This window comes from Eurosta solidaginis, chromosome 5 (genome assembly GCF_040869045.1).
Source record: "Eurosta solidaginis isolate ZX-2024a chromosome 5, ASM4086904v1, whole genome shotgun sequence".
In the NCBI taxonomy this organism is placed as follows: domain Eukaryota; kingdom Metazoa; phylum Arthropoda; class Insecta; order Diptera; family Tephritidae; genus Eurosta; species Eurosta solidaginis.
In genome coordinates this window covers 43,117,803-43,142,239 of record NC_090323.1, presented here as the reverse complement: position 1 = coordinate 43,142,239, position 24,437 = coordinate 43,117,803, and the positions used below count along the sequence as shown (strand labels likewise).

The 24,437-nt window shown below is 33.5% G+C and overlaps 1 protein-coding gene and 1 long non-coding RNA gene across 5 annotated transcripts in view; one reads left to right on the top strand and one right to left on the bottom strand.

Moving 5' to 3' along the window:
* Nucleotides 1-24,437, bottom strand: part of LOC137233688 (uncharacterized) — a 540,569-nt gene that overhangs the window by 420,029 nt on the left and 96,103 nt on the right. The window contains exon 2 of the long non-coding RNA XR_010947535.1: nt 15,517-15,663. This is a non-coding gene — a long non-coding RNA (uncharacterized lncRNA). The remainder of the gene's footprint in view (nt 1-15,516; nt 15,664-24,437) is intronic.
* Nucleotides 1-24,437, top strand: part of LOC137233687 (cyclic AMP response element-binding protein A-like) — a 261,324-nt gene that overhangs the window by 151,458 nt on the left and 85,429 nt on the right. The gene's annotated exons all lie outside the window — the stretch shown is intronic.

The window sequence follows — 24,437 nt, the reverse complement described above, 5'->3', positions numbered from 1 at the left end:
TTTATCGAAGGTTTTCATTTATATATCAAATAGTTATCGATATGTTATCAAAAATTTATTAATTTGTCATCAAACATTTATTGGTTTTCTTCGAGAAGTTATCAATTATCTATGGGAAATTCATTGCTATTTTATCAAAAAATTATCAGTTTACTATAAAATATTTACCTTTTTGCTATCGGCGTTTTACTGTTTTGTTATCAAAAAGTTTTTGATTTGTTATCGAAAATAATGCACTTATTACCGAAAAGTTCGAAAAAGATCGATTTTTCAAAGAAAATTTATAAATTGTTTATCGAAGAGTAATCGATCATTTATAGAAAATTTATCGATAATTTCTAAAAATTTATCGAATTGCCATCGAAAATTTATCGATTATTTATGAATATATATCGACATTTTATCAAAAATTTTGCGATTTATTATAAAATTGTTGACGGCGTGCTATAGATTTGTATTCGAGAAGTTTTCGACTTGTCGAAAGTTTCCACTTATTGTCATGAAGTTCCAGATTTGTTATCGAAAGTTATCAATTTGCTATCGAAATTTAAAATTTATGTGTTTGTTATATAAATATATATATCGATTTCTTATAGAAAATTTATTAATTTTTTGTCAAAAATCGTATCGATCATTTATCAAAAAAATTGTTAAATTTGTTATCGAAAGTTATCAATTTGCTATCGAAATTTAAAATTTATCTGTTTGTTATATAAATATATATCGATTTCTTATAGAAAATTTATTAATTTTTTGTCAAAAATCGTATCGATCATTTATCAAAAAATTGTCGACATGTTATCAAAAATGTATCGATTTTTTATCAAAAAGTAATACATTTCCTCTTTGCTTTACAAATTTCACTTAGTTGAACTAACATTGATTGGGCTACAGGCTCTCTATTCAAAAACTTTCTGGATACTATATAAAAAATATGATTTTTTTGTAAAATTTTCTCTAATATTCGAATTTTTTCGAACACGTTTTTGAGATTAGTTTGAATAGTTTCAGTAACAGATTTCATGGAAATTTGTTCTTAAATTAACGAAAATAAAAAAAGGAAATTTATTGGCGAAATTTGGTAAATATTACAACTGCTATTTTGGTGCCCGCCACTGTAGTTGCAAATATTGTGCTTTCCTATACGTTTTGTTGATTGAAGTGATCACAGCTGTTTTACTATTTACAGCTAAATGTAAATATTTAAATAAAATAAACATTTCATTGTTGTATGATATGAATTTTTTCGCTGTACCTTTTTGTTGCTCTGACATAAAAAAAATTTGAAATGTTCCGTTTTTGTTTGTTACATCTGCGCGATTATTTAGTGTTATGTAATGATATTCAATACAACACCAACATTAGCACAGTTGCCGTCACTAGCTTAGGATATCACGCTTGAAATCGTATTGATGACGCCGCGTAACCTAAATTGATTTTGCCACGAGTTTGCACTTACTTAATTACCGTTTGACGGCAATCATCACGATGCAAATGTTTGACATGAGACTATAGCTTGCAATCATGCCGTTCTTTTGCTATATCAGTAGCAAAAAAACATGCAAATATTTAATGAGTGTAATCCGCAAAAATATTGAGCAACTTTGCAGTTACAACTATTCGAATGCTGGGAAATGGCTTATGTAATAAAAGTCCCGTCACATAAGCTTTTTGATGCAGCATCGTGCGCTGACAGATGATTAGATTGCATGTTTTTGCCTGGAGCGCGACAAATAGAGCATCATCAGCGTCATCTGACATGAAAAAATAGCAAACTTCTAGTTTTTGTCACAAACAAAGAATAAGAAACAGAATTTGACATGTGTTTTGGATATCAGTGCCTTTAGACATAGGAAGTGTAATTATTTTTCACAATTAAAAACTGCATTTTAACAAATGAATAGGAGACAAAATATGTTAGAAAGCATTGTTCTTGCATTGTGAGAATGTTTATAATTTTTTTGTGAACTGCCAAGCCGAAATAAGTTTCAACTCCTAATTCTGAAGTTCTTTAATATTTACAAACGCATTATATTACGCGATTGTGACGATGTTCGCTTTTGCAACAACTCCTGATTAGAAATTTCGTTGTGACGCGGCCATTAAAAAGTATGAAGCGTAGATGACGATTGATTGTGTTCTGATTGACGCTTGTTCTCTGATAAATGCTTATGCCCTGTGCATACCATCGATGATATATTTCGAAATAAGATGCAAATACTAAATGTTCAATATATATGCAAGTCAAAGATTACTAAGATATTTTAACTCAATTCGAATAAACCACAATTACTAAACAATTTTTCGTGCATAGGTTTTTTCATATTATTATATTGATCACCATTTTTTTTTTTTTATTTTAATTAAGTACAAATTTATTTCGTATCTATTAGTTTTATAATTGCATTTCGTAAATCCATAATTCAATCGCTATTATTAAAGTCAATTATAAACGCAAGCTAATATTTTGTTTTGAAAGCTCTGAAGCTATAAAAAAACTTCAGAAATCCAATAGTTCGTGAAGAATGAAGTAAATTAATAACAGTAGAGTACAGAAAAATTTCAAATAAAGATCCTGGCAGTCGACTCATTTCTAAAGTACGCATTTGAGGCCAGTGTGAATGTAGCATACAATTTGCGTTACGATCTTAGCCCACTTTCATCGGCGTATCCACTCAGAAAAACTGTACAAGGTTGCCATTAGGTTGAAGGGGAAAAAATCTTAAACAACTTATCTCCACTCGGGCATTGAAAAAGAAAGTCGTTAGTACTAAGTGCTCGTGTAGTTCGATATGTAAATATGCGAGCTACAGCTACCACAGCTACAACAGCGGTAACTTTACCAGACACAAACAATTTCGGGCTGTTTGAGATCTCCGTCGCCTTTTTTTGCTAACAACTGCGACCGACAACTTATTGTTTTAATATCGGCTTATTATCGAAAGCGAAATTATCCTCTGTTATCGGTTTCTTATCGGCTTGTCATCGACAAGTTATCGATGTATAGTAGACTTTATATTAAAGTTTTATCGGTATTTGTTTCATAAAAAACCGATAACAAATAAATAAACGCCGATTGCAAATTGGTAACACTTCGAGTACAAACCGATAATCTTTCTATAGCGAATGGCTAACCGATAGGTTTTTGATAATATTGTAGAGTTCTTATTATTTTTATTTAACTTTGTATTTGAGTTACTTTGAACTTTGTAATTTTAAAATGTTTTATCAATATTTTAATTTTCAATATTGATTTTTTAATTTTCAAAAATTTTCATGATGGTGAAAATTTAAAAAGATATTGACGCATACTTTTAGGCGTATTCTTTATTGAATAAAAATTTCTTTATATATAAAATTAAAAGTGGTTTCAATCACCACAAATATTTCGATAAATAACCGATAACTCTTCGATAGTAAATCGATAACTCTTCGATAACATATCAGTAACTTTTTGATTATAAATCGATACATTTTTGAAATTGATAGCTTTTGATGATAACAAATAACTAGCAAACCAATAACTTTTTGATAACATCTCCATAATTTTTCGATAAAAATGTATCAATTTTGAACAGTTAATTGATAACTTTCAGATAACTCGTCGATAAAAAACCGATAACTCATCGAAAACATGCCACCTAGGCATCTTACTTAATTAAGCAGAAGGTACTTCTGTCTGATACAGCTTTTTGAAATAATGTATTGTCAGGAAAACACCAGAGCTCTGACATAACTTTCTTTGGTTATATTCTAGTGGATAATACCAGCGGAGTTAGGTACCAATAATATCAGTGAATGGATATAAACCAAATCGGAAGGAATTAGAGAATAAAGACAAAAGGAAATGAAACAAGTAAGGAAGACTAAGTTGGGGTGTACCCGAACATTACATACTCAGCTGAGAGCTTTGGGGACAAAATAAGGGAAAATTACCATTTAGCAAAATGAACCTAGGGTAACCCTGGAATGTGTTTGTATGGCATGGGTTTCAAATGGAAGGTATTAAAGATTATTTTAAAAGGGAGTGTACCACAGTTCTACAGGTGGACGCCATTTCGAGATATCGCCATAAAGGTGGACCAGGGCTGACTCTAGAATGTGTGTTGTACGATATGGGTATCAAATTAAAGGTATTAATGAGGGTTTTAAAAGGGAGTGGTGGTAGTTGTATATGTGAAGGCGTTTTCGAGATATCGACCAAAATGTGGACCGGGTGACCCAGAGCATCATCTGTCGGGTACCGCTAATTTATTTATATATGTAATACCACGAAGAGTATTCCTGCCATGATTCCAAGGGCGTTTGATTTCGCCCAAGAACTTTTTCATTTTCTTCTACTTAATATGGAAGGTGTCACACCCATTTTATAAAGTTTTTTCTAAAGTTATATTTTGCGTCAATAAACCAATCCAATTACCATGTTTTATCTCTTTTTTCATATTTGGTATAGAATTATGGCATTTTTTCATTTTTCGTAATTTTCGATATCGAAAAAGTGGGCGTGGTCATAGTCGGATTTCGGCCATTTTTTATACCAAGATAAAGTGAGTTCAGATAAGTACGTGAACTAAGTTTAGTAAAGATATATCGATTTTTGCTCAAGTTATCGTGTTAACGGCCGAGCGCGCTCGATCGGAAGGACGGTCGACTGTGTATAAAAACTGGGCGTGACTTCAACAGATTTCGCTAATTTTCACGGAAAGCAGTTATCGCCATAGAATCTATGCCCCTATCAGAATTTCAGAAGGATTGGTAAATTTTTGTTCGACTTATGGCATTAAAAGTATTCTAGACGAATTAAATGAAAAAGGGCGGAGCCACGTCCATTTTGACATTTTCTTGTAGTTTTGTATTTTGTTGCACCATATCATTACTGGAGTTGGATGTTGACATAATTTACTTATATACTGTAAAGATTTAAAATTTTTTGTTAATATTTTACTTAAACATTTTTTTTAAAGTCGGCGTGTTCGTCATCCGATTTTCCTAATTTTTATGTGGCACATATATAGTAATAGGAGTAACGTGCCTGCCAAATTTCATCATGATATCTTCAACGACTGCCAAATTATAGCTTGCAAAACTTTGAAATTGCCTTCTCTTAAAAGTGGGCGGTGCCACGCCCATTGTCCAAAATTTTACTAATTTTCTATTTTGCGTCATAAGGTCAACGCACCTACCAAGTTTCATCGCTTTAGCCGTCTTTGGTAATGAATTATCGTACTTTTTCGGGGTTTCGAAATTTTCGATATCGAAAAAGTGGGAGTGGTTGTAGTCCGATTTCTTTCATTTTAAATAGCGATCTGAGATGAGCGCCCGGGAACCTACATACATCAAGATACCTCAACATTTACTCAAGTTATCGTGTTTACGGACGGACGGACATGGCTAAATGGATTTGTTTTTTTAGCCCAAATCATTTTGATATATAGAAGTCTATCAGACCAATTCTAAATATTCTCGCGGAATTTTGTTCTCGCGGATTTTTTTATTCCCGCGGAAAAATTCCTCCAATTCTTTTCTCCTAGGGAGGAGAATAACTGGGGAATAGGAATTTCGAATTTTCGAAGTCAGCTGTTTTGTCACTTGAAATTTCGTTGCGCATTTCTTATTTTGTTTAAAAAATTAAAAAGTTTAATTATTGTTGCGAATTATTGCATTTCATGTGGTATTCACTGGAATAAGTAATGAATTGGTGCCACAACAACATCAACAGAGGAGCATAAGAAGAGGAAGACGGCGGGATAACACAAATCCGCCGGAGTTGCATACATTCATTCTGCAAAGCAATTTTCTGGCGGCCAAGTCGAGTTGAGTTCGCCTTTCGCCATATGCCAAAATCTATTTAAGCCTTCTTAAAAAATCCTTGCGCAATTTCTGGATGGCTGCATCAAATATACGAAGAGCTCTTCCGTTGCTTATGATATACTTTTCGACTTAAAATAATGAATATTGTGGTTGTTGTTGTTGCATTAACAGTGAGAATATTGTAGTAGAATGTAAATACACATTGTAGCACAAATTTGTACAAATAAGTGTTTTTTCTTAAAAGAACCAATTTCCTTTAACTATTTTGATGCATTCCCTTTAATTTAACTAGTGAAAAAACTCCTATGAAATGTCAGAGAAATCTCCCTCTCCCTCACATTCATAATACCTACTTTTCTCCCATAACCGGTTCCCGCTTTTTCGAACATTGTTCAGAATAGGAGGAAAGGGAGAAGTGAAAAAACTCACAAGGAATTTTTATTTAGAATACGAGGAATGGGAGAAGGGAAAAAACTCGCCCGGAATTTTCGTTTAGAATCGGGCTGTATATCTATCTCGATTAGTTTATGCCGTTACGGATTACCGTTATGCGAACAAAGTTAATATACTCTGTGAGGGAAATGATGACTCTCTAAAGGTACAGCCATGACCACCGTTATGGTGAGGGTTTTGGTAAAGGATACGGTCGGGATGATGATTCATTTTACTTTGTTGATTTTTCAACAGGGCGTATAATTGATGGGGCAGCCGCCGTGGTGCAGTGACAGCATGTTCGCCTACCACACCGAACGTTCTGAGTTCAAGTCTCGAGAAAGAGAACATCAAATACTTTAGAAAAAGATTTTCTAAGCGGGGTCGTCCATCGGCAGTGCTTTGGCAAACATTCCAAGTGTATTTCTGCTAGAAAAAGTTTATCAGCGGAAATTCATCCGGCTTTGAGATGACGGTCGTAATGGCCATAAAAGATGTTGCTCCCATTCGGTGAATTTGTAAGTACTGCCTTTTAGTTGCTATTCCGTTTATAACCATTTTGGTACATATACATATACTATATGTTATTAATCCCAAATTGCAAGGAATATATTTAGGCTCGTTCAACAGAACTTGATCAATGTTACTGGATTTTACTGCTTTTAATAGTAATGCTTCCGCTGTTTACCATGAATACAGAAACAAAAAATAGTATGCAAAAATAATACAAGGAAATTCGAAAACTTAATTAAAAAAATAAACAAAAAGTTAAACAACTTTGTTACCTAACACCACTTATAGCAATGAGTCATAAATCTATTTATAACGAAAACGGTATACTTATCTGAAAGAAGTATGAGTATGAAAGTAAGCGCATAAATTATTGAGATTTTCTTTTATTGAACTTTTAGGGCGTAAAAGTATACCAAAAAACCTTTATTGTGACAAACAAATTAAAATAGACACTTGTTAGCCACGTTAAACCGATTTGCACTATTTTTATTTTAGTAATTAGTTTTATTGCGCTAACGCTTTTTGTGTTCGATTTTCTATTATAATTATTACATAAAAATATTTAATATTTCAGTTATTTCAAACACTTACAAATACATTTTTTTTAAGTTTTTTTATTTTTACTTTTCTTTTCATGTATTCAATTTCTTGCTAACGTCTTTGCCAATTTTAACAATCACCTTGTTAGCCAGCTGAGTAATCAAAATCAGTAAAACGAAGACGTAAGGGGGTCTAATTACGGATAAAATCGTACATTTTATACACGACTGTTGGTTCGAGTTAGAGCTGTAAGACAATGTTTCACCATGAAGATAAAAGAATAGTAAAAATGCCTGTGATAGTCACAAAGATATTGCGCATTCTTTTTTGGTACACACACTTAACTTGTATGTTTGTATGTATGTAACACTTTACCAAATGATAAAAACAATGTTACGCATATAGACTGGTACCCGTCTTTTCAGGTGGTACGGATATGTTTGCGTGTAATTGGTTGGTGCTTATTATTAGTTTTTTTACAAAAATTAACTTATGAGCCAATTTGGGTGTGACAACTAATTTTCTAGCTCAGTTGGTCTCCCTATTCCTCTAATAAACATAAATATATATCTTAAGATTATGATATATCTATCTCACTTTAAAATTTAGACATTATGTAAACAACATTTTAATATTCGGTACACCGGCACAGCTGGGTATACAAATTTATCAACAAACAACCGCTCACCAACTCAACACTTAATCATGAATTTATGTCCAATTGCAAATTTTCATTTTGGTGAAAGTGTAATAGAAAGGCAAAATCGTAGAAATAAAAAAAAAAAATGAAAATCTTGTTGCGAAATGCACCACAAAATTATGCAAAAAAAATGTTTAAGTGAATAATGATTAAGTGACTCAATGAATCAAAAAACAAATGGCTTAACTTTGATGAGCCAAAATTATAAATGCATATTTGGTTGCTAAAAATAGAAAAAATAACTTGCATAATACTAATTGAGTGAATTTATAATGAAGTTAGAGTGTTTTGGGAATTATGGTAATATAAATTACAGAGCGGCTCAGCTGAACAGTAAGCGGTTGAATATGAAAGCAAGTGGCATCATCTTTATTCAAATTTTATTAGTAAACTAGCTATACCCAGCGCTTCGCCGCTGCAGAACAGGTGATTTGAGAAATTGGTATTTTTTTTAAAAAGCTATTTTGTTTATATTGGAATCGTTCCAATATACATCATTTATCCACCCTGTCGGAAAATCAACAAAACAAAATAAGTCTATTTAATAATTTGGGAAAAATTTAAACAACGTGACATCAGGATGGACAAGGCGACAGCTGTTTCGATTATACCTTGTAAATCTCCTCAAAAATTTTCCCAAATTATTAAATAAATTATAAATTAAAAATTGCTTCAAAAAAATGTTTTCATACATTTAAAGCAATAAGTGTAATCCGCGCTTAAAACTCATATAAGTCTATTTTGTTAAGTTATAACTTTTGGCGAATGCTCACATTTCTCAGTTCTATCCTCCTTTTTCGCTTTTCCTTTTCAGCTGCTTTTCTCCTAATTCGTTTCTTTCTTCTCTCTGATCCTTTAGATCTCGTATTTACTCTCTCCTTCCTCCCTCCCACTCTTACTTCTTCCCACCATCTGGTTCTGCCTCTGCCTTTCCCTATCCCTACCCATCCTTATCAATTTACTTTTTCCTAAACCTCACTTTCCTCATTCCGCTTAGTTCCCCGCTCCCTCTACGTCTCTCCTCCAGTCAATGTAATTTTTTTCTTAATAGATGAATCAGTGATCTAAGTTTACCCAATATAAAATTAGGCAAAAAGCAAACTGCATTTGAAAGAATATTTTATCGAACATAACCGTCCCTTTATCATTTCCCGGCGAAAAGGCACCCAAAATAATAACTTGGGCGGGAGGCTACCTAAATACCAACTCAGTCTTCCTTTCCGATTGCTGTAGCGTATATCCAGCAGAAATGTTAGCACCGAACCGAACGCGCCGATATACAAGGCAACTAAAGAGCAAATGAGTTCTCGTAACTTATCATTTTAATAAAGACGTACAAATAAACATTTGATCCTATATAGGATATCATTCTTCTCTGGACCCAGTTCAATAAGCGCTTATGCCGCTAAGATGTGCACCAACCTTCACTAAGACGCGCCGCAAAGAGCAGCGGTTTTCTTTATGACTATTCTACATAAAAGGCAACATATTTGCCCAGACTTCATACTTAAGGCCAAGGGATGAATCACTTTGAGGCCGCTTTCATTTGAGTTTCGCAACAATAAATGTGGCTTAAAGTGGCTCGCCTGGAGTTTTAAAGTGTTTATCGTTGACGTACAGCCTTTTCCAATCTTAGAGGTACCATTAGATTTCACAAAAAATGGTATTAGAGACCACTTTGGGGGAGCCACTGGATTTGTGTCTCAATACAGCAAGTGAATAAAGTGAAGGTCTTTCGTTTTCTAACTTGACATTTGGCATGCCTTTTGATCAGGACTGGGCAGCTTCGGCGTATGGCGACGTCTTCTCGGCGCTCGTATATCTTTATACGCATAGTCACCAGATCGGTTGACATGCTCATTGCATGAAAATGCATGAGCTAGTGAAGCTACGGCTAATGTGGACTGCTCGCTAGTAGTTTGAGATGAGTTGGATGCGAAGCATTTTATTTTTGTATGAATAACATCTCTGCATCGGTAAAAAAAAAACTTGCCAAAATGTGCTCCCTCTATCATATAGTATACCCAGCTTGTCGGAAAGGTTCTATTGAAACAGGACTTTTACTAAGATCGTTAAGTGGCCTCTGAATTGCAAAATAAAAAACAATTTCCATGAACAGTTAGATTAAGCACTCTTAAGAGACTTTTTAAACGTCTCTTTTAGACCAGACAAGTTCATAATAGGAATGGGTTTCCACGGACGTATACAATTCGGTTTAAAAGAAAAACCCCGTAGGTGGCGCAAATATCGATAAAATCTATATTCTACAATCTAATTCGGCGCAAAACAGTCCAATACTTCCTCGATAGCAAAGTGGTTACTATACCCACCTGTTCCTCAACATGCAGTACCTATCGCAAATATCCCCCTTGGCCTCCGTATCGACCTTACCGACGCCACTGTCATTAGCGGCTAATACAAATACACATGCTCATAACGGATATAGCTAATTGTCAAAGCAACAGGTCGAGTGAACGTACCGCACCGGTTATGCCCAGTTTTTTGTTTTTGTACAGACCATATCGGTTAGATAGCGGATTATTATACAGACAGTCAGACGAAATGACTTGTCATCGTCATTGTCTAATGATTGCTTTTGAAATTTTCTTGCAGCAAATTCATGTATTCCATATGGGTTTTTTTCAATTTTTTCCTGTTGCTAGCAGGTTTTTCACCTTGACATCACGTGTATGTAGATATGTTTGAGCTTATGTACATACTGTGAAGCAGATGCCATCGCTTGTTTGTGCCGTCTTTCTCTCAATCGATTCAAAGCCTGTGTCAATATGCATACTGGTTAAATACTTGCTTACTTACAAATACAAAAAAACATGTTTAGATACATTTATATTTGGATTGACAACAATCAAAATGTTAGTCCACCGCTGCACTGTTTAAATAAGTGGACGGATTAGCGCGTGTACAAGTCGCTTGTGTGACTATTTGGCTTGAATGCAAGCTTTTTCCTTTGTATCACTGGCTTTATGGTAATACAAATATATGCAGATGTATTAAGGATAGGTGATGAGTTTTTTTTTAAGTTTTGTGTTTTTGAAAACCGTGTCTTATTTTTTTCCTTTCATAATTTTTTTTTTAGTTATTTGTTTACTTTACTTTATTTTATGATATTTTTTTATATTTTATTTTGTTTTATGTTACTTCATTATATTTTACTTTTATTTTATTTTTGTTTTATTGCATTTTATTTTATAATATTTAGTTTATTTTATTACATTGAATTTTTAATTTATTTTATTTTAATTATGTTTTATTTCATTTATGATTTATATTTTATTTATTTTAATATTATTGATTTTAATTTATTTCATTTTAATTATATTTTATTTTAATTATTTTTTATTTTATATGATTTGCTTAAATTTTTTTCCTCTTTTATTATTTTATTATATTATTTATAGTTATATCTTTGTATGTTTAATGGTGTGTTCAATTTTATTTAAGATTTTTTAAGAATTAACGAGCTTAACACCGATAAATGATAATTGCTATTCAATTATTATTTTTGGTTTTTATTGGGAAAAACTGAAAAGAAGGAAACATTTACTGGCATATTGCGATGGTACCATTTCGAAAACCGCCACGTCATCATTGTCAGGCAATTTCGTAATGTTTATTTATTTCAACAGGTTTTACCGGGAATCGAACCGCGGTCAAATTCTCGGTAAAACCTGTTGAAATAAATAAACATTGCGAAATTGCCTGACGATGATGACGTGGCGGTTTTCGAAATGGTACCATCGCAATATGCAAATAAATGTTTTCTTCTTTTCAGTTTTTCCCAATAAAAACCAAAAATAATAATTGAATAACAATTATCATTTATCAGTGTTAAGCTCATTAATTCTTAGAAAATCTTAAGTATATTATTTATTTTATTTTATTTTACTTTACTTTTTTATTTGAAGGGGCTTCACACTTTTTTTTAATATTTTAATTACTTTTTCGTTTTCTTTTTTTCAATTTATTTCAATTTTTAATACATTTTTTAATTGTACTAGATTTTGTTATTTTTCTGTTTTCCTCGTCTTTTAACTTTTTTATTCACTTCATTTTACAAACATTGATTTTACTCTTTTTTATCAGTTTTTTTTTATTACATTTCTTTGTTTTTTGGTTTGCTTTATTTTTTTACTCATTAACCTTTATTTTACTTTATTTAGTATTACAAATTTATAGTTTACTTTATCATAAATATTTTAGTATTTCTTTTTTGTTTTTTCAATATCTTATTTATTTTTTTATAATTTTTTTTAACCCTTTTATTGGCTTTATTTTTTCTTTTATTCGTTATGGGAATTTTTTAATTTTATTTAAATTGGTTCTTACACTCTTTTTAGTGTTTTGATAACTTTTTTATTTTTTGTTTACTAAATTGAATTTATTGTTCTATTTACTTATTTTTTTTACTAGATCTTATTATTATTTATTTTTTTTATTTCTTTGCCGCTTTTTGCTGTTTTTTTAGGGGTTTTTTTACTTCATGGTATTTATTAATTTTTTTCATTAACCTTTAAATTTCTTTTTTTATTTCAATTTTTTTTACCAAGTATAAGGCTGTATTATTTTTACCAATTTTTTTATTTCTATTTCTTTGTTTGCCGGTTTGCTTTGTTTATTCTGCTTACTTACCTTTATTTTACTTTATTTAGTAAAAGAAGCCACCGTGGTGTGATGGTAGCATGCTCCGCCTACCACACCGTATGCCCCAGGTTCACACCCCGGGCAAAGCAAGATCAAAATTTTAGAAATAAGATTTTTCAATTAGAAGAAAATTTTTCTAAGCGGGGTCTCCCCTCGACAGCGTTTGGCAAGCGCTCCGGGTGTATTCCTGCCATGAAAAGCTCTCAGTGAAAACTCATCTGCCTTGCAGATGCCGTTCGGAGTCGGCATAAAACATGTAGGTCCCGTCCGGCCAATTTGTAGGGAAAATCAAGAGGAGCACGACGCAAATTGGAAGAGAAGCTCGGCCTTAGATCTCTTCGGAGGTTATCGCGCCTTACATTTATTTATTTTTATTTTTAGTAAAATAAGTCTAGTTTACTTTATTATATATGTAAATAATTAAGTAATTTTTTTAAGATAAATTTGTTTTCAAGGAAACTGGCATTTGCTTTGTTCTATTTAAAGAAATACAAAGATATTTTTTGTTTGTTTTTTTATCTTCAGTTTTTTCTTTAATTTCCTATTAACAATTTTTTTTTTTGTTTTATAAATTTTTTTTAAATGTTTTCTTTTTTTATTCAAAATTTATTTTATTTTTTTTATTGTATTTTTATTATTTTTATTTCTACGTTGCTTTTTTCCTGTAATCATTTTTTTCAACTATATTTTTTTTTCTTTATTGTATTTATTAATTGAATTTACTCAATAAGATATTTTGCTCAATATTATGTAAAAAGATTTGTTTATTTCTTTTGAAATTTTTTATATTAATTTTGAAGTTTTATTTCAATAACATTTTTTTTATAAACATAATTTGTTTTTTTTTTTTGCAGCTCAAGCGACCTTCATTTTAATTTTCGTTGGCGTTGCTGCTTCTTCTGCTGCCATTCGTTACAGCAACAATTTTGTTTCATGCTCTTATCTATTCCAACTTTTTTACTATTTCTTGTATTTGTATGCATTTGGTTGGTGTTATTTGTTGCAATGATTGTTGTCGCTACTATTGTTGTTGTCTAAGAGCTGAAATTGCAAAACTTTTGTCATTTCATGGCTTTTATATATCGGCATTTCATTTCCAACTTTTCAACTATTTTTGCAAATCACATTACAAGGTTTTGTTGATGAATATTTTTTGTTTGATTTTTACTTTAATTTTTGTTTACAGCTTTAAAAACACTTCGGTAAAGTATAGATTTGATTTTGCTATTGATATATTTATTTTTTCTTCTTCTTTTTTTTTAACTTTAATCTTCACACCCATGAATGACATGCAAAAATATGAATATTTTATGTGTATCTCTTTTTAGTATATTTCTGTAATCAATCAACTTATTGCATCATTGCAATGCCAGATTTTTGCACTCCTAATGAGGTGTACAAAAACCTAATTCGAATTCTCATAAAATATGATAAAAATTTAATTAAAGTTAAATTAACAATAGTTGACAGTCATCACTTCATTTATCATTTTGGGGTGGTTTTTAGTTCCTGAACTGTCAATAGAAATTATTTAACATTGACAAATGTAAGGTTAGCGAGACAAGAAAGTATACAAAAATAATAATAATTTATTTGCTTAGAAAAATTTATTATTAAAACATACTCCACATTTTCAGGGCCACAAAACAATATGAGCAAAGAGTTTGTTCGTAACCATAACCGTAAACGTAGCCATAACCATAACCATAAACGTAGCCATAACCTTAACCGTAAATATAGCCTTAAACGTTACCATCACTTTAAATGCAACTTATACCAAAATCTAACCACGGCATGGGATCGTAATCGCCGCAATAAGAAATGCGCTCGTAGCCGTAACTGTTACCATAAATAAGACCATAAGAAACGCCACAACATTATGGAAGTTGTGACCCTAAAATATGCCGTAACCATAAACTTGGCTTTTATTCTCCAAATTCTAAATTTTTGTTTGCTCTTATTTGGTTTATGTGCACTCATTGAGTAATTGTAAAAAGCATGCTGGGTTTCCTACTTACCGCCAGTAAAGATGTTTATGCATCAAACATTTCGTTATGTTGAGTCTGAATGCAGTGTTTTTATGAATCTATACTCATGGACCATGCAGTTTATCGTACTGTGGCTGTTAGTGCATCTAAGAGAGTCGACTCTTTGACTCAGAGTAGTGGAGACATTTTCTTATCAAATACAATAGGTAACATTTTCGTCTGGCTTTATAATTTCTAGCTGGAAACGTTAGTTAGTATGGATTATGTATGCCACCTCCGAGAGTCTGTATAGTTGGCGCACACAGCTTGAGCATTTCTCAAGTGTATTCTCCGGTTTCGATGCTGTATTGCGAAGGTTCCATTGCTCATCTTCAGCTTTGATACCTTGTTCAAAGCCTTCGTTAAGATCGAGTTAGGGTTCATTTATTCCTTTTATATATCCGTTACTTATATGTGCTTGCTCGGGCTCCAAAAATACCGCTTAACTTTGAAAAATCGTATTTCTGATGCGATTTACTAGAAATTCGGTACGTAGTAAGCTTATTGCTTCTATTAGGAGAGGCAGTGATAGATGGAGAGGTATAGCTAATGGAAAATGAAATACAGTTAGAGCATAAAACTTTAAGTACTTGGACAGCTAATGTAAATTCCTCTTCCTTTTTTATGTTGATTGCAAAATCATTGCACAAAAATTGCAAGCCATTCACTTTTCTCCGATACAATAATTCAGCAACAAACTCTTAAGTCACTCTACACGTAAGCATACACTACACTGCTCCTCCTAGCTTAGCTTTGCATTTCACTTTTTTTTATCTTTTCCTAGTTAATTTTAATTTCCTTTCTTTTTTCACTGCGTTTTTTTATATTTACCAACATTCACCCATTCGGCCTTGCTGCCTGCTACTTTTGCTCACGTATTAGCCAATTGGAAAGTTGAGTAATCCGCTTAATAATAAAAACTTTTGTGTTAATCAGCATTCGTGTAGTTAATCAACCGAGCGCACAACTAATGTAAGCCTGTAAATAATAAGGAAAAAAAAAACAATTCAACAGCTGAACAATCAGTCAAGCAGCTCAAGCTTGGCTCAGCTCAATTCCTCCATATGCATAGACCACATACCAACCAACAAGTAACGTTTAGTTCGAATATTTGCAATCAGTTACACATCATTCAAATAATCAGTGGCTTCAATTACTACTTAAGTTGTAATTGCAGTCACTTTTTAATAGATTTCATTACTGCTATTTAATTTATTTTACGAAATTTTTTATTTTATTCATTTTAGGAGGCTCTAAAAGGAGCGCAGCAAGTAGGATCTGTTTGTTACTTTGTACTGAGTATACCCTGCGGTTATTATTCCGTGTATAGCCAGAGTTTTCATAGAAAACTTGTTTGCCAAACACACACGCCCTTTTCCCTTTTAAAAATGTAGTTGGTCCAAAAAAATGTGAAGAGGCAGTGCATGGAACGTAATTTTTGCACCTCAGCAATAAAGAGGAATTTCATATGATTTGAGGATATACTGTACTATAAACTTGTTGATTCAAGAGGGACAAAAATTGTCAATCCCAGATTGGGAGAAAATAAGTTTTCAATTTCAAAAAAGAGAAGGAAGCCTGGATGTGGACATATTTCGTAAAAAAAATTTACCATAGAACCACCTGTTACCAGCAGCAATCACTTTAGCAATTTTTTCAGCTCCAGGAGGTTATTTGAATTTGTGCCCATTTTTAGCACGCCCTTGTTTGTTTGTATGCACCTCTTCATTTTACTACCCTGCAAAAAATCGAGCGCTATATCCCTAAAGAGAGAGGTCGGCGATTGATCTCTTTTGTCCACATTGGGGTACAGCTGCTCCCCTATAGTCCCTTTTGTGTATATTCGGCATCAGTCAGTTTATGTAGCCAATTGAAAAAAAAAAAAACAAACAGCAACGAAACGAATAAAATAAAAAGATTAAATGTGCTTGAACAGCATTATTTAAGAAAAATGTGGAGCTTTATACCGAACCTGAAATACTAGGACCATATGTTCCATTATCGTAATATTCGGTTTGTTTTTGTTATTCTACAACACCAATACGAACAAGTAAGGAAGGGTGTAACCGAACATTACATACTCAGCTGCCAAATTACAGCTTGTAAAACTTTTAAATTACCTTCTTTTAAAAGTGGGCGGTCCCACGCCCATTGTCCAAAATTTTACTAATTTTCTATTCTGCGTCATAAGGTCAACCCACCTACCAAGTTTCATCGTTTTATCCATCTTTGGTAATGAATTATCTCACTTTTTCGGTTTTTCGAAATTTTCGATATCGAAAAAATGCGCGTGGTTATAGTGCGATTTCGTTAATTTCAAATAGCGATCTGAGATGAGTGCCCAGGGACTTACATACCAAATTTCATTAAGATACCTCAAAATTTACTCAAGTTATCGTGTTAACGGATAGACCGATGAACGGACGGACGGACATAGCTGAATGAATTTCTTTTTTCGCCCAGATCATTTTGATATATAGAAGTCTATATCTATCTCGATTAGTTTATGCCGTTACGGGGTACCGTTATGCGAACAAAATTAATATACTCTTTGAGCTCTGCTCAGCTGAGTATAAAAAAATTAAGAATATTCTATTACAGTTTAAAAAATTATAAAATCCAAAAGAAATTCCGTACGGGTAGAAAGAGGACTTGTCCGACAGTATCCACGGGCGAACAAAAGAGACTTGTGTGGCTCTGCCTGTAGAGGCACGAAGAGAATATGTCCGACACTACCCGTATGAAAACAGAAAGGCCTGTCGGACACTTCCCATAGGGGTACAAAGAGAAAGTGGCGAACAGTACAGAAAATATCTGTCCGACAGTACCCCTAGAGGTAAAAATAGGGCGTGTCGGACAGTACCCAAAAGGTACAAAGAGGAAGTGTCGAACATTACAAAAAGGATCTGTCCGACACTACCCGTTCATGCATAATGCACAGGTACAATTGTTCTCTCCATAAGACATGCTCAAACAAAAGGAGCCACTCCAACCCATATAAAGAGATCAAAACTGGCTATAGTCGCATACTCTTTCGCGACTCATGCAGGATGCATCTCAGACTAGTCACATTTTTTGCAGGGTAATTATACAAGCTGTTCGTAGGTCGATTGGGTCATCCGGTTCCAAAAAAGCTCTGGAAAAGTAGTCGGTTTTAAAAAATTACGCGGCTTTAAAAAGTATCCGGTTCTGGAAAAGTTACCGAAAAAGTACCCGGTTCAAAAAACAACCCGGTTCTAAAAAAATTGTCCGTTCCAAAAAGTACCCGGCTCAAAAAAATTGCCCGGTTTTAAAAAGGTATCTCGTTCAAAAAAGGTCCCTGTTTTGAGAAAGCACCAGCCTCTAAAAAATCACTTGTTTCTAATAAAGTACAGTACTTAAAATAGTACCTCGAAGAGTTGTTAAAAAAATGCAATCACCCAGAAAGAAAAGGAAAGGAAAGAAAAGGAGATGAAAGGAAAGGAATGCAAGGGTATAGTGCTGTCTGTAGTGGTTGAATTTCAAACACTAGGCGAACTATAGTAGTTTGAAAATAATGACTGGTTATGTTGCACGTAAAAGTTAGAGTTCTGTACCCCCATGGGAACAGTTACAATTCAAAGGTTATAAATGTGCACGGACTTCACATAGACCAAAGATATTTCGGATATAGATCGTAGTGAAGGAAACTCTGGAAAAGTGGGTAGTGTCTCCCTCCCCCCCCCCCCCCCCCCCATCCCCCCCTTGGCCACAGAGGATTTTTAGAACAATGATATTTAATTTATGTTTAGTTTTATTAAAAAAAAGTCAGTCAGTATCTATAGACAATCTTATTTACTCCATGCAGATGAAGCCACCTGTCAAGACTAGTATGAATTATTATTTTTTATTATCGCTTCATTAATCACAAAAAAACTTCTGTACTTATAAGCACATTATCCAAAAATGAAGCAAAAATCACACGCTATAAATTATGACCGACTGGTTCACACTTTCTTAACAAATTTGATTCACACCAACTTTGTTAGTAAATAAATAAAAACATAAATGTTCAATTGTGAAACTAAAAGTTTTAAAGAATTATAACTGTACCAATGACCTAAATAAATAATCGCACGACTTATTCACAACATTTTCTCACAGCCATCACCTAATAACAATAATGACAAATAAATAAACTTAGCCAAAATAATTAAAACAAAAATAATTGCTAGTCATCAAAAAAATATTAAAAACAAAGCAATAAATAACTGTCGGTGATGCCAAATTGATTTTAATTCGATATGTACACAGGAAAAAAATGCAGTGTTAACACCTTTCGGAGTAATATCAAAACTAATTTTGGTGTACTTTCAAATTTAACACCAAACTAGTGCAATGTGCAAAAGTTTGGTGGGATTGTACAGTATTACACTTTTTGATGTGATATCAGATCTAGTTTTGGAGCCAAAGCTGTTGCTCGTTGTATTGAGTAATGGCAGATATGAACAGCAAGCTATTGTGAGGCGGTGGTAGCGTGATCTGCCTTTCACACCGAACGTCCTGGGTTCAAGTCACGGCCGAAAGAAAAAAATTATTTATTATTATTGTAACGAATTTTGGGAGAGTCTGATAATTATACACCTTCTGCTAACGTTCGAATCGTTCAACTGTCGAATAAATAACTCCAATATTCAATATTGCAAAATGGTCTTTATTTAGACTACTTTGGGAGTAGTACTTCACGATTATAATTCACTAATAGCGTGTTTATATCAAAATTCCTCAGCCGTCGGTGCTTTTATACTCTCTGTTGCCTCGTTCGCAGATTTCTCCTAAGGTCTAGACGTTTCACACACATGCCTTCTAGAACAGTTGTATCTCATGCTTGGTTAATTAGCTATATACATGTATATCTGTAGTTATGTTTTTCTTTTAGCCACATGCGTGTGTATGCGTGAGTAACAGCTTCTGCTCTTATCTGCCGGCTACATATGCGACCCGGTCTATGAAAAGGTGGCTTATGACTCAAAAAAAAATACTACTACTAAGAAACTGAAGAAATGCATTGTTTATCTTTAACAGCTGTTTCTCGCAATTTCTTTTTTGAGTCATAAGCCACCTTTTCATAGACCGGGTCGCTGGTTATGTGTATGGAATAGTCTACGTTGCCTTGTACATACGTATGGCTGCTTGCTATAATGTGTACATGTACATAAGTGTGACTGCTTGCTTTAATGTGTACATGTACATAAGTGTGGCTGCTTGCTTTATTGTTGCTGTGCATTTATTTAGTAGCAGCATAGTGATGTTAATATTGGCCACGTTATTATTTAGTTGCAACTTATTAGAGTAGTTTGCCAGAGGTGAATAGCAGGACGCCGTGTAATCGTGGTAGCATGAAATGCTGGCTTCGTGAAATTTCAGTTTTTTTACAAAAAAAAGTTAACAGCTTTTCATTACATTTAAATTTACTGGGTTCGATCAAATCTTTTATAAACATTTTTTTATTCTATATGTCATTCCAGTTTTTTATCTTTTCTTTTCAACAAATATTTCATTTTCCATTCACTTCATAAACTAATTAGTTCGGTTGATGAATATAGCCGCATCTAAATGGCACAGCAGCTTAAAAGTGAAAATAAAACTCGCAAATGTTACAAAAACTCGCTTAAGCAAAAAGAAAAATTGCAGAAAAAATTGCTAACAAATATCACAGCTTAGCTGCGAAACCGGAACCACATGACAGCCAGCCCAACGCTTTATCCGTTTTTATAACCTACAAAATAATAACTGGAACGCCGGCTCAAAAGCGACAGTCACTGCGAATAAATAAACTTTTATTTAAGTTATTTTGAAAAAATATTTGTTTCTGTTTTGTTTTTTCATTTCTTGTTCAAATATAACATTTTGAAGATTTCTTGATTACAAGTTGAGAGGATTACAAAATCATTCAATAGTGAACTAATTAAACAATGGAATTAAATTGAAAAATTTCCAGTAAGCTGCAGTTGCGCGCGAAAAAAATAGAAATCACGATTACTTTTTGACATTTCAAAGCTACGTGGAATAACCACCTAGACTCTTACAGTAGCGCCGGCTGCTCAAAAAGTGAGAGTAACAACTAATTAGTATCCGGAGAAAGAGTACGTATTTAGAGCTGTTCGGGAAAGTTAACCATTTCACTCTAACCCCATAGCGTACAGTCGTTTCACACATAAAATATATATAGGAACACATTTCAGACTTTGAAGAAAATACTAGAAATAAATTCTATCAAGATAAAAAATAGAATAACTTAGCAAGACCATTTACAAATTATACACATACATATATATACCGGGGCAGGTCCACGCTACAGACAGAGCTTCTTACATACCTGTTTCCTAGATTATATTCTCGTCGAATTGCCATATTAATTAGAGACGTTTTTCCTCACTAGCTCCTTTACCTTAATGAAGTACGATAATTTTAACAAATGTTCAAATTAGACTCCCTGAAGAAGGGACCAAATAGCATCAAAACGCGTATGAGAAAAAAAAATAGCAACTTGAACGCATGTTTTCGCGGCGACGAAAGTTGTTTTGAAAGTATCGGAGGAGCTTTCGAAAATGTACCCGCCAAAACCCATTACATGACTGGAAGTCAAAACGACTGTGGTTAGATAGTTGATGGCCAGAAATAAGCTTAACATGGAGCAGGAGCAAGTCTATGACCTTGAATTTTTGCTATGCAGTCAATGTTGTAGACTAATTGTTCTTGTTTTAAACTCAAAAACTCGCTGAAGGTTTAAATAAATGCCACTGATGTGGGCAGTCTTTTGCTGGATATGAATCCGACCCGAGGGCCTACAAACTTAGAGTCTGTTTATTTGAATTTTTTCTTACTGCGGGAAATATTCTAAGCCCATTGACCCGAGCGGGTGCATTTTAACTGCACGTGTGATTCAAGAATTCAGCTGGCCTATCGTAGAGTTTCGTAGGCAGATGTACCTGCGGTCAGCTCAAGTCTTTCCTGATGTCGAGATTCTTCTAGACAATTGTTGATGCCAAGCTTTCTACCGTATTACTAAATCCTAGGAAGAATGACGTGTTTACATAACGCTGTGCTTTCCGAGTAAATGTTGTTATTTGTTCGGAGAATGACGAATGAGATTCATCGAGTCACTTCATGCTCAGCTAACCAAGGTTCTCATAGAAAAACGAAAATACCTTACTATGGATTTAATCGAATTCAGAACTATATTCTTCTGTGAAATAATTTCCATAACTACACACTGTAATAATATTTCAGATGACTGTATGTAAATGCAAGCAGGTCCGCAGAAAAACGTGTTCATATATCTCAAGCTTTTTACTGCTCACTCTAATTCGATTCATTCAAGATTTCCTTTGCCTAACCCAACTGAACCAGTTTTTAAATCCATACGAAGTGTTCAATAAGTTAAAGTAAATCTGTAATAAAATTCACATTTACGCCTTCTGACTCAGCATACTTACTAAGACGAACAATCTAAATTGACGTCAATCTTGTACTTAAAGTCGGGCACACCACGAGTGGAGAATTGTATGGCTGCTGCAACTGGCAGGAGCATAGCAAAAGATTGAGCTGGATAACAAGAATTGTGTGAAATGCTGAAAACACTTAAATGTTTGTATATTTTCGTATATCGATATGTATTACGGCACCACAATATGTAATTAATGGGGTTTGAGCCTGTTCTGTAGTTGATGTTGTTGTATAAATAAATGCTTGCTTTTCTATGGCTCGTGCTGGCGACAAGTTTTCACTTTATTTTACAAAAATCACTTATAAACAACTAAACATTAGTATTTAGTTTGATTATGTCAGAGCAATATGTCAAATGAAATTAGTTCATATAATTCTGCTCGATATTTACACGGATATGGTTGGTGGCACTGTTGATAATGCTGGCGTATGCACAGTGGGTCAATGCTACGTTTTTGTAGACAAAATTAGGTACAGAAAAAAAGACGTGACTGAAGGAAACGAAAGGAAAGATCAGTAGTCAAACCCGAGGCCGAAAGTAGACGCTTTATTATCAATTTGTTATCGAAGTATTTGTATCGACGGTTGTGAGCGAGTTATATTTTTATTTTCGACGAGTTATCAATTTGCTATTGAAGTGCTATAATTTTGCTATCCTTAACGAAGCATATCGGTTTTTACTGACTTGTTATCAGTTTGTTATCGAAAAATGATTGATTATTTAACTAGAAGTTAATGATTATTTATCCGAAAACTATCGATAATTACTTTTAAGTTATCGATTTGTTATCAAACAGTTTTTACGTATTATCGAAAAATTATCGATATGTTATGTATGTTATTGATTTGTTTTCGAGAAGTTATCAATTTTGTATTGAAGTTTTATAAATTTGCTATCGATAACAAAGATGGTTGATTTTCATGGAATAGTTCTCAAATTATTTATCGAGAGGTTATTGTTTTTTTTTTATCTAAAAACCATCGATATGTTACCTTAAAATTATCAAATTGTTATCGAAAAGTTTTCGATATGTTATCTATGTTATATCAAAAAGTATTGATTTGTTTTCGAAACGTTATTGATTTTTTATCGGCGTGTTATCGAAAAGTTATTGATTATTTATCAAAAAACTATTAATACGTTGCCCTAAAGTTCTCGATTTGTTATCGAAAAGTTATCGATATGTTATCGAAGATATCAATATGTTATCTTGTTTGATAGTCCTTTTAATTCTTCATTTTGGATATTCTGATCACAGGTAATTTCTATTGGTATCTGATTGCGCTAATATCACATCAAGCATACAAACAGCACACAGCGGTCTAAACGCTCAGTTTCCTAACCGAGCTGTATTCCTGTACAGCCGCACCCCCAAAAATGTTGAAAATCCCAATGCTTCCTAACCACAGCTTGAGGTCTTCATCTACTAGCGTATTATTCGCAACGATTGGATGGTTGAATAGACCTATCTTCCAATTCTTGACTTCACTTTCTGACACTGAGATTAAGAAGATTTACTATTAAGTAACTTCAGTACATCTGAACCATAGGCCGAGAAGCGAAGCACGTTCTGTGTTCGTGTCCTGCGCTCGCCAGGTCAAGGCTCCAGCTATTAGGGCAGAATTGCCAGATATCGAGGCAGCAATTAAGCTGGTCCTAGAAACTGCTAGTATTTGCAAAGAGGACGGAGTTATTCTATAACATATGTCCTGGAACCTGATTGGGTTTTTTCGACTGGTCGTCAAACAAATTCTGCTAACACAATGGACACATTCAGTCTATGTGAGGTCTTTATTGACCCGCCAGTTCAACCTAACCTAATTTCTGTTGGATATCACACGTTTTCACGGAGATAGGAAAGTGTTTGCAGTACGCACATTCGCTATGGCACAGTATGAGCCTTTTTGGGTTCGCCAGCTGTAATTGGTGGTAATTTTCTGATTATGTGCGATGTTCATCCGAAAAACAGAGCTTCTGTACCAAATACCACTTTCCATAGTACTCATGTGTCGATATTGACAAGTTTTCATTTCAAGGATTGTTGTTTTTGTTATTGTGGTAGCCGCAAACACACTCCCCGAAGGTTATGGGAGTGTTGCGGACGTACAAAGTCCTTTAACAGATATGAATGGGGTATGCTCCGGTATCATCATCTTCTGGTACAAGCCCGATGCCTCGGGTAGGAGTTTTTTCAACCCTTCGGACTGTAGATTTTAGTCGCCACTTACGGCTTTCTTATTTTCTAAGCAACATTCATGATAAAAAAAAGCACAACTTTCATAGC